The sequence below is a fragment of the Numida meleagris genome, chromosome 5, assembly GCF_002078875.1.
Source record: "Numida meleagris isolate 19003 breed g44 Domestic line chromosome 5, NumMel1.0, whole genome shotgun sequence".
In the NCBI taxonomy this organism is placed as follows: domain Eukaryota; kingdom Metazoa; phylum Chordata; class Aves; order Galliformes; family Numididae; genus Numida; species Numida meleagris.
The window spans coordinates 66475117-66486882 of record NC_034413.1 but is presented as its reverse complement, the minus strand read 5'-3'; the positions used below and the strand labels follow the sequence as shown (position 1 = coordinate 66486882).

Sequence of the window (11766 nt, the reverse complement as noted above, 5' to 3'; positions counted from 1 at the left end):
TACATTTGTTGTACTTTAAACAAAAAGCCACCATTTGATTTGAGAATGTCATGTCACAACAAGAATGTAAAGGTGAAAAATGCATTTAAAACATAAAGCTTCCAGATTCCACAATCCACATTGCACTCTGTGTGCTGGGAAACAGGCTGAGGAGTAAAAGTATTTGATGATCCCACAGCAATTTCTACTAGATCTCCACCTTGCTAAATAAGTGTGTAATTTCAGCCCAGGTGTGGGCTGGGAAGGAAGCTTAATGCAAGTAAGGGGCCAGGAAGTATATAAAGTGGAAGAGAAAGCTGGCATCAAAATATCTAAACAACTATTTGTTTTTCTTTCAAATACACCAGCTCAGGTGCAGGTTTGTAATGATCACCTGGAAGAGCACGCAATGATTTCATGAAGTCGTACTGAAAGAGAAAAAGGGCGATTTCAGAGGTGGGCTACAGAAACATTTCTAAAGAACTATTTTCCCACTTTTATAACCAGAATGGCTACCATTTCAAAACAGTGTTCACCTCCTTAGGGGTACCCCTTGAAAAATGGATACCACATTTGACAAACTGCTCATCACCATGCTGAAGGAAGGGATGAAGCAGGATGAGCTCAGTGTATCTATCTGTTCAGGGTCCTAGGAGCAATGCACTCCTTTACGAGATTTGGGCTGGAGAAATCCCTCATGTGTTGTCAATGTCAAGCCCAAGTGTTGAGGCAGGCTGACGGCTGATGGCTCCATTTCTGCAACCACGTCTTCACTTTCCTCATCTCGCACAGATATGTAGCAGGATGAGGAGTCTTTGAATTAGAAATCTTTGTTTGTTTGTTTGCTTTGGAGGATAGAATTTCAGAATAAATAACAAATTTCACAGAACAGGGACATCCCTTATGTATGCAGTATACGGAGAGCTTTAAAATTATTATTATTTTCTAGTTTGCTTAGGCAATCAAAAAGCCGATGGAGACATCTGGTGCTTTTTCAGCTAGATGAGCACACAAAAATACAGTAACAATAGGGAAAAAAAAATGGAAAATAACCAACAATTAGGCCACAGCTGGAAGCAAAATGATGTCTAACATAACCATGACATACCATGTCACCTGTTTTGATTTACCCTTCTGTATGCTGTTGCCTTATTTTTTCCTCTCTCTTGTTCAACTTGATCAAAGATTCATTTAAAATACGAATGCTCTTCACTCTATTATTTGAAGTTAAAAGAAACATATGGTGCTTTGCAACAAAAGATAATTAGATTTCTTGTCTGCCATCAGTATTATAGTTTTTAATGCACTTTAATGGAGTTTACAAATAGAATAGGCAAAATAAATGATAGAAAAGATTAAGAGGTTTGAAATGAGGATTTCTGAATTTCTGGGTTTGTTTTTGTCCTATGGTCTATCTACCGCAGCATCCTCTGCTCCTTTAGGCATTGCTCATTTCTGCTTCATAAATATGATAAATTTGTTGGTGCTGGAAAGAACAGATCAGAACAGTATCTTCTTCCCAAGCACTGCAGATAACTGCAGAATAGTGCCTTGAGCACATTGACTTGTAGCCCTTTCATTCTGTCCCTTTTTGATGTTACAGTCAGCATTCACTTAATCCACACTAGTGATGAATCATTACTTTGAATCCTTCTAAGCTCGTCCTCAGTGTGACGTCTGAAACGAGTTTGGCAAATTGCATAGGCATGGTCCAAAAATGAGTCCATTTTATCTTATATTTTCCCTTCTCAAAGTGATGTCGACAGTGTAACTGAGTAATAATTTAAAATAAGATCGTAAGAACTGTAAATAGCCTTATCTATTGGCATACTTCCCACATACATTGTGTAGACATTATGATACATCCTTTTCAACTCATAGAAGGAGGACTTGAGTGAGAATGGTTTGAGGCAAGATGTGAAATCACTGCTTGTGCATCTGCTGTGCTTACCAAAGTCTGCACTTAGAATGGAAAGGAAACTTGCATGTGAGGAAAAGACAGTAAAATTATCCACAAAATTACTAAAACTAAACCATGGTGATATTTTTAGATATTACATATATTTTTTGAAAAGAAAAAAAAAGAAAGGAAAAGTAACTAACTGGAAATCTTGTTTTCTGGCTTTCAGGAAAGCATCTGATGTGGTACTCTGTAGAGAATTATTAGTTTAGGTAGAGAAGATGTTGATGAAGTCATCAGCTTGACATGTGAAAATGGGACATATAGTATTCAATGGGATTCTGCCTGTAAGCCACTCTGTAGGGCATTAGAAAAACAGCAACTGCAGCCTTTTTTCCAGTGGAGATGATAAAATATTTAGGCTACTGAATACATCTCTGAAGTGGATTGCTGCCTGCATTACCTGTTGTCTGCCTTCAGATAAGATGAATCTAGACTGGAATAGGTACAGAGAAGGGGTAAAAGATCAGCAGATGAGAAGAGCTTGTTTACAGTATCAGACTTGTGTCTTTTAAAACATTGAATAGGAGGAGGTATAGTTGCACCTGATAATTCATTTTCTGAAGTGATTAGCGACATAACCTTTTCAAATAATCCAAACTCAAGAATACATGGGTCACAGTATCAAGGTTTGCATTCTAGAGGAACAGTTTTCATTTCCAATTGAAGTGATAGCGCATTAGAAGTTATATTGTAGGAATCAAATATACTTTAGTCCTCTCTAAAGGAAGGGAAAGTAAAGCCTTGCCTATATAATGTCTTCCTTAAATCCAGTGTGACCTCTGTCTAAATTGATTTAATCATTAAAATAATACTGTATCATTTCCCTTACTCGTTGCCTGATTTCATTTTGTGAAGAGTTCTGCATTATTTTTGCATCAGCATATTATCAACAACAGTTCTTTTGTAAATTTGTAAGATAAAACTTTAGATCTCTGGTCTTCTTGGCTAAGAGGACATCATAAAGTATTTATTTTTTATCTAAGTGGTATTTTAAAAATATGAAAAATGTGTTGGCTATAAAGTTTTATTTGTCTTCATATTTTTGCACAGATTCTCAGCTGATACATTTACATTGCACTTAACTCTGGGTAATGTGATGTCATTGTTCTCTTACATAATAATACAAAAAGTACACATAAGGCTTTTTTACTAAGGTTTACATAAATTCTTGCTACCGACTATGTGATTTTTAGTCATGAATGAATCTCAAGGTCTACTTATGAGGTGGTGTAGGCAAAACTGCAGGATTTCATACCTTGCTTGGAGAACACTTAGAAACTTCAAGGTTGTCTGTGACCCATCTTGGTCTACATTTAAGATGGGAAATAACAAGATTATTATAAAAGGTCTTTAGAAATTGATAGAATGAAGGAAAAATACCTGAGAATCAATTAATAATAACACTGAATTTAAGCTTTAAATTTGTACAAGCACTGACAGAACAAGTCACTGCACTCAGTGAATCCTAAACTATGCATAAGAGATGAGCTCTGCAGATGACCACAGGGATAGAGACTTTTTTTCAATGCTATTATTGTTTTATACAATAAGTTACATTGTTCTTAATGCTTCCGCAAATATTTGCATGGAATAATTTTACTGCTCATCACTAATGATTCCCAAGGTTTAAGTTTTTCCCAGGCACTGATCCTCCAGCAGGAGGGGGACAAGAACACAAGTAGAAAGGCTGTTCCACCTCCTGCAGAATGAAACCATCAAATTCCCCTCTTTGAAAACAAAGAAACCAGGAGTTGGCAAGAAAAAAAACAAAACACTCAGTGCTTAAAATGGCTGTTGTGGAGACCTGGTGACAAGGATCTTTTAAAGCTTGATTGAAAAAAAAAAAAGAAAAGAAACATATCCACCTCTTGCCAGCGCAACAGCAAGGAGGCCAGGTTTGTTTAAGCTGAAGAATGGGCATGTTTGCCTTCAACCCTTTTGAAACGGGTGACAGATATTGTGCCAGAAATAATTTACTGACACAATTATTGTTTCTTCAAGTCAACGTTTGACCTAGACCTAGGGCTAAGTGTGTTTACTCTCCTAACATAATCTCAAGACATTTTTTCCCCAAAGGTGAGGAAGTTTGCAGTGAGAAAAAGAATTGAAGTGCACAGACACACTGAAAGTTTACAAGTTGGTGGCAATCCAGGGCTAAAAATATTTGAAACAATGTTCTAGCATGTGGGCATATCTACTTGAGAGTCAGAGCCTGTTTGCACAGCCAAAAACTTGTGTCCTAGCAGTCTGCTCTAGACAAGTCCTTCCTTCTGCTTTAGCTCCTTTCCCCTGAGAGGCTGCATATAAATGTACCATGACTGTCAAAACAGATCAAGGTCTTTGACAATAATTAACATTTAGAAAATAGATACTGAGGAGTTTTTTAATTAAATATATTTCAAAACTGTGGAAGAAAAACATGTATGTTCATAGAAGAACAGAAAATAAGTTCAGGCTTTGACCAAACTGAAAATACATCAGTCCTCCAAATAAGCTCTTTATGAGAGTTCTTCAACACCTTTTCAAATTATTTCTTTTCAAATGTGTTTGTAAAAAGAAGATTCTAAATATATTAGTCTATGTATTTTTGCAAGATTAATGTCTTCGTTCTCACTATCTGTTCCTCTTCTTTGTTAATTATTCTTTCTCCATATACTTATTAAACTTCCGACCTCATTTAATCCACTCATCTAGAAAAAATGGAGTTAGAAATGTATATGGGAATCCATCAAATTTAAGTAACAACTCTGACTGCTCTGTATTTTCTACAGAAAAGGACAGTACACTTCTTGACACATTTTCTACTTAAATGAGTAATGCTAAATCTTCTCCTTGTATGCCCTACATGATTTCATGTTGTATTAATAATTCCGGATACATATTGCTGATCTGTTTGTGTTAGTTTACTTTTCTTATTAAATATTTGAAGATTTCTGTCCAAATGCTCTGGTTCTCCTCTATCCTGGTACCATCAGTCTCCTCTCCATTTTTCCTTCTCCTTTGGTACCTCCTTCTCCTCTCTTGCATACAGAGAAATATAGATTTAAGTATCCTCCTAGCAGACATTCTTTATACTGAAAATAAAAATTCATCATAGAACTTTCTGATGTCAGAGATGAACTGTAGGATATTTTACTGTAATTGGTTTTGACTTCTGTAAAGAATCTTTCCTCCTGTAACAGAAGTAGTAGCTTCAGTTCAGTTAGGTCAAAATATTATTCCATCTCCCCATGTCTGCTTGTTTCTTTCCACCATTGCTCTTACAATAGAGAGTATTGCAGCACTTCAAAGCATTACAATACAGACAAATAACTGAAGTGGATGCAGATTATTCATACCTGTCTAGATACTCTGAATTGTGCTGGACGAGCCAGACCTTTGGACAGAAACACATCTACATGACTCAGCCTTCTGATAACTCCTCCATTAGTAGATACTTAAAAAGAAAGGATAAAGATTCCCATCTGACTCACTCATTTATGTTTATCTGAACAAGTGAAATGAAAATGTACAGTGCTTTAGCACTCAGAAAATATTTCATTCTTACTGACCTCAGTGTCAGGGAAGGTTATGGAGCAGATCATCATGAGTGCGATCACACAGTATGTATGAGACAGGCAGGGGATCAGGCCCAGCCAGCATGGTCCCAGCATGAAAGGTAAGTCCTGCCTGACCACCCTCATGTCCTTCTATGACCAGGTGACTTGCCTGGTGGATGAGGGAAAAGCTGTTGACATAGTCTACCTAGACTTCAGCAAAGGCTTTGACACTGTCTCCCACAGTATTCTCCTAGAGAAGTTGCAGCTCGTGGCTTAGACAAGTGTACTATTTGTTGACTGAAAAAAAAAAAGGTGGATATCTGGGCCCAGAGCGTGTGGTTGTGAATGGAGTTAAATCCAGCTGGCGTCTGATCACGAGTTCTGTTCCCCAGAGGTCGGTACTGGGGAGAGTCCTGTTTAATATCATTATTGATGACCTGGATGAGGGGATTGAGTGCACCGTCAGTAAGTTTGCAGATAAGACCAAGCTGGGAGGAAGTTTTGCTCTGCCTGAGGATAGGAAGGCCCTTCAGAGGGATCGGGGCAGGCTGGATTGTTGGGCTGAGGTCAGTGGGATGAGGTTCAACAAGACCAAGTGCCAAGTCCTGCACTTCGGCCACAACAACCCCAGGCAACGCTACAGGCTTGGGGCAGAGTGGCTGGAAAGCTGCATGGAGAAAAAGGATCTGGGGGTGTTAGTTGGCAGCCAGGTGAATGTGAGCCAGTAGTGTGCCCAGGTGGCCAAATAAGTTTCTTTTAAGGTAGACAGGAAAAGTAGAGTCCATAATGTCTGAAGGAGTAAATAAAACTTGGTGAGGAGGCTATGACTGAAAGATTTTCTGTCAAGATGAAATGATAAAAAGCCTATCTAGAATAGACCAACAACTCCATGCAGCATCTGAGGTCACTGATAAGCAGTGTAGAAGAATAAGAGAGGAAACATAAATATATCTAGAATTCTATATAATCTTTTATAGGATTATCCCTTGCAGCAAGGGATATATGGCAACAAGGATTCATAATCACTTTTAAAACTCTTCCTGTCCTATCTGATGTGGTTAGTCATAAAGATGAGCTGGTTTGTTGTGGGATTCATTTTCCAAAATACAGCCCTTGCTGAGAACCATGACATTGCTCTTAGTGCAGGACTGGACTCTCTTGTATTGCAGGTTATTCAAAAGCATGGCTAATGCTTTGTAAGTACAGGAAGCAAATCAGTAAAACTTTCTGAAAATGTGAATGTCAAGGGCAGCCAGCTGATTTTGCAGTGGGAAGATTTGAATAGCAAAATCCAGCTCAACCCAGAAGAGCAATTACAATTTATTGATATAAGCATTTAAGAGAAGCTTAGTCATAAATCCTAGCTGCAGTCAATGACAGTGAGCCTAGATTTAAAGCCTGACTTCTTGGTTGTCAGGGTGAATAATCTGAGTGCCTGAGTTCACGGCAGCAACCTTAGCTGGACGATCGTGATGTATCGGCTGGCGACCCTTGAGGTAGAGCTGAGCTTCCATCTAAACTCAGAGCTAGTAAAATCAAGTTGCTCTCCAAAAATGTGATTGAGAATTGAACTTTTGTGTTCCAAAATGCAACAATGATGAGTATTTAACGGGTTGAAACTACAGACTTGCAAACACAAGAGCTATGGTTCGGGGAAACTTTCACAGAACACAGTAAAATTGGAGATGCAATGTTCAGCATCTTATGCTTGTAAGAACTGCCAGCTTCAGAGGTAGAGCAAAAAGATGCAGAGAAGATACTTGTGAGAGCTGGATAGAACAGGGCCTTTTTCTTCTTCTGTTAAAATGTCTGATGTTGAACATGAAACAAAAGAGAGGATTCAGATTACAATGAGACAGATTGTGTCTGTGCCAAAGTAGGATCAAAGGAAGCAGTATATTATCTTGGAAAGCTTTAGGTCTGGCAGTTGAATAAAGAGGATATTTTTCAAATAATTTCTTTGGAAAAAAAATGCAGAATTTGAGCTTTATCTTATATGTGACTGAAGAATGTAGGTCTTTTACTTCTTATTCGAGATGAAATCCTGTTACATGGCTGCCTTTTGAAGGATTTAATTTCTCCAAGGATTCATGCTTACACAGTATTCTTCACCTCTTAGAAATCACCGTAAGTCCTACTTTAGTAATGCTATTCTTAGATGAGAATATTTCACAACCTGTGCAAAGTGGGTTAGGACTTTCCTCATTCCCTTGTCACTGCATATGAATTCTGGCCAATGTAAGTGTCCTGTCTTATTGGCAGGGACCAAAGAAAAATCAGACTTACTGAGAGGATTGCAAATGAGGGACTTTTACAGCTACAGTAATACTTTATCTTTCCAAAAACCGGAATATTTGGAGGAAAACATGGAGATCAAGACAACAGTTCTTGGCTGCTATTGCTTATATTATGTCTGTTTCGTGGGTAAACAATAGCTCCAAAGCTCTGTTTTTCAAATAAGAAGATAAGTGTCTTCTTCTGCCCTGGTGAACAGTTAAGAGCATAGAGCCAGAAATGTGTTTATTATTTCCATGAAAAGCAGGATAGAGGTTTCTGAGGGATCACTGAGGTCATAATAAGAAAATAGTGCAAAAAGAAGAAGTGGTTTCAGTTTTTAAGGTTGTCGTTTTCAGAGTGCCACATGCCCCATGTTTCACAAAATGTTTGTTTTCATTCCAGCAAAGGTGGGTTTTTTTTCTTTTTTTTTCCTTTTTTTTTCCTATGGACTTCAGTGGAGCTAAGATCACATTGCAAAAGTTAGTGGAAAACAGAAAACTGGAATTTCCTATGCACTTCTCACACTACTACTAAATACCTTTTTAGGTAAAAATATGTATTTTGTTTTGTTTTCTATGGTTTATTCTAAGTACTTCTTCAAATTTATTACTTCTCTGTTCTGCTTTGGTTAACAAGTAATTCCACTTGCAGATCAGCCTGAAACACATTAAATAAATTAGAGGATCCAATTTGCTAAATTACCATTTTGAAAACATTCCATACTTCTACAACTACAAAATAAAGTTTGGATCCACTATTTATTTTATTTTGTAATGCAAAGCTAATTTGTTATTTACTGGAAATTTATTTTCTTTTGAGCAGATCCAGATAGTTTCCCAACCATGCCCTTTTCAATGTAAGCTGTCACTGAAATAAAGATTCAGTTATTGTCATTTCCATATTCTGAATATAATTATCCATTAAGCAAATGAAGAACAAATAGAATTGGAGAGATAGAGTGTATTTTTTTTCTGGAAATCAAACTCTACCAGAAAGGTCCTTTCATTCTCTTATTTTTTTCCCCATGAATAAAAAATGTATTTGAAGTTCCACAGAAGTAACTGCGTGATTACAAGAAACACATTTTGATGTTGTTATTTTGGTATTGTCATGGTGCCAAACGACAGAGCTTTTATAATATTTGTGAGTCAGTGACTGTACAGAACAGTAGTTCCTGTTGATTAATTGTATTAGACAATGATATGAGCAGAGGTGAGAAAGCTGCTGCCAAGAAAAAACAAGACAGCATTGAGAAATATACAAATAATAAATATCTAAGGATGCACTGATGCACATAAAACCATGTAGATGCCAATATATTTAATGGCAATGATGTCAATTTCAGTGAGAAGTAGGATAACACATCTTTATGTTGACAATTTGAGTAGGTGAGAAAATCAAGACATTATGTTGGCTTGCAGACATTGAAATCAAAATCTCTCTTTGAAAAAATAACATACAGATCACTAAAGTAAATATAAAATTTGCCTGGATTTAAGCCTTCAAAAGAAATGTCCTTCGAATCTAGAATGAATTATACAGTAGTAGCCTTCTGTCAGTATAATTGTTTAGTTTTTCAACTGACTGAAGGTCAGGTCCAAAACCTCATCGAGTTCAAGTTCACAGGAGAGCAGGGCCTGTGATTTCTGTGCTGCAAATAGGGAAGTGAGCTGGTTTACTACAATGCATTATCCATATGCTTAAAGGTTTTTGAACATCTCGAGCCAAATTCTGTCTTCAGCAATATGTGCACTAAATCCAGGTTTCTTTTTAGTTTGAACATTTATTTTGAAGTTACATTAGCTGTAATGTCATTTGCTCTTTTATTTGTTTATTTTACTTACAGAAGCATTTACCCTTACCCACATATATTCACAGCTGACTTAGTAATGATGGCTCAGGGAATCTGTTTAAGCAGAATTTATCAGTTCTGGGTAAGGCTCTGAAATTGTCCCTTAATTGGATGCTTTAATACACACCAAACCAAGTGCAATCTGCCATTGGCATCTTTTTCTCTAGCAGTAATGGAAATCACTTAAAGTTTGCTGGCCATTCAGGCAGATGGACCACCGACAGACCCGAAACATTGCCACTGTTTTTGTGCAAAATCACAGCACAAGACTTAACTCCTGCTGCAGGCAATCTGTGAGTCAACTTGAAATGGGACTTGAAATTGTAGAAGGGGAGATCCCTGTGCTAGACATGTAAAAAAAGCTTTAGCTGGCAGACAAAAAAAAAAAAAGAAAAGGAATATTTTAAAAATAGATAGTTTCTGCTTAAAAGACCAGGAAAAGAAAAAAACTTTAAGGTCAGCTGAGAGACCAGTAAGAGAAAAAAACTTGAAAATTAGTTGAGATGGAGGGTCCTTAGTTAGCAGAAGAGAAAAATTGTTAGCGTCAGGGTTTACAGGTAAGAGTAATTGGGAAAATGAAGAAAATACGTACTTACAGACATTTGTTGTTAAATACAGATCAATTTCTTGATTATGCTAGCCAAAGTAAGAAGTGAGCATCTAAATGAGCTTCTGAAGCCAAATCATAGAATCATAGAATGGCTTGAGTTGAAATGGACCTTAAGGATCATCAAGTTCCAACCCCCTGTCACAGGCAGGGTTGAAATGTCTGCTTCTTCTGTAGTTCTGCATGTCTCTCTGTAGCCATTCTCTTTGGATTACTTAGCAGAAATCTGGTTTAAATGTTCATCTTAAAGAAAAACATTAATGCAAAGAGAATTTCCTGGCCTTGCTTACTGGGAAAGATGTCGTCATGGGAAGTCCTTCAGAAGCCATACTGCAGGCTGGTTTGGGAGGATGTGGAATGTCCAGTGGAGAAACCTGATTCAGAGCAAAGGGGAACTGCTCACCCACTTCCTCTTGATGCAGAGAGACTTGAAAGCACTCATATTTGATGATGTGAGACTCAAATGCTGCAACTTAGTGACTGCCTGGGTGGGTGGATCTTAATGGTGTTATTTGCTACCCCGAATTGACAGGAGGATTTCTTCTAGGGAGGACAAGATGGAGAATGGTCTCACAAGTTTCCAGCTAATGCTTTGTCAATTATTATTATTATCATCATTAAACAGAGCATTAAACTACATAGAATCTCATAACAGTAAATGACACTTTTGGTACATTACCTGTTTAATACTACAGTAATTGCTTGTGATTAGATATAACTAATAAAAAGTCTTCTTGCCAACATGATCTTTTTAATTAAGTATTTCATAGCTTCTAGTAAAAGCAAAATGTATTCTCAGTTGGTGTAATATCAATCTGGGGCACCAGCTCTGATGGTGTGTTTTCCTACTTATTCTCCAAAGTTATCTCTGCAGTTTGATCCACATAAGAACTAAAGGCTACGGATGTCACTTTCTTCAAACACTTCTGCTGATCCCCTTTTACCATAGATACAATTATTCAGATTTTGACGCCACTTGTTCCTCTTCCTGCTCCCCCTAAGTGACATCCCAAAGGAGTTTAAGATTTAGTAATGTGACTCCTACCAATTTTATGAGCAATAATATCAGACTTGCTTGACTTCCAAATTCTTCAGGAAATGGGCATGAAAACTTGAAAAATGTTGAAGATCTCTATGCATACACAGTTAATGTTAAACAGATTAACAGACAGTGTAGCTCTGACAGGTTCATTGGCATCTTTAGAAGTGAAAAACATAGATAGAAACACCAACCTTCATCCTAGCCTTCACAGCATTGATACATGTGAGCTCTTACAAGGAAAAGTCAGATTGTTTCCAAAACCCACTACGTTTCTTATTACCATTCTGTCCACCCCAAATCAGATCTTGAGGTTTGGATCAGTATCAAATATTAATAGCTACTTGAATAAGGTTTCCTTTAATCATCTTTCAAACATTTGTGAGAAGAATTTTCAGTAGCAGTGGTTTCCATTTCTGCTTCATTTCAGCACTGGGAGATTTTAAACCTTCACTCTGAGTCTGCACCTACTGCTAATGCTTTTTAGGGACTAACAAACACAAATTTTTC

At 37.2% G+C, this 11766-nt stretch overlaps 1 long non-coding RNA gene across 24 annotated transcripts in view; it reads left to right on the top strand.

Moving 5' to 3' along the window:
* LOC110399701 overlaps positions 1–11766 on the top strand; it is an 84808-nt gene that overhangs the window by 58506 nt on the left and 14536 nt on the right. For 6 of the 24 annotated variants that reach the window (XR_002439360.1, XR_002439359.1, XR_002439358.1 and 3 more), the window contains one exon: positions 348–435. The exons of the other annotated variants lie outside the window; for them this stretch is intronic. This is a non-coding gene — a long non-coding RNA (uncharacterized LOC110399701). The remainder of the gene's footprint in view (positions 1–347; positions 436–11766) is intronic. 24 annotated transcript variants of the gene reach the window in all.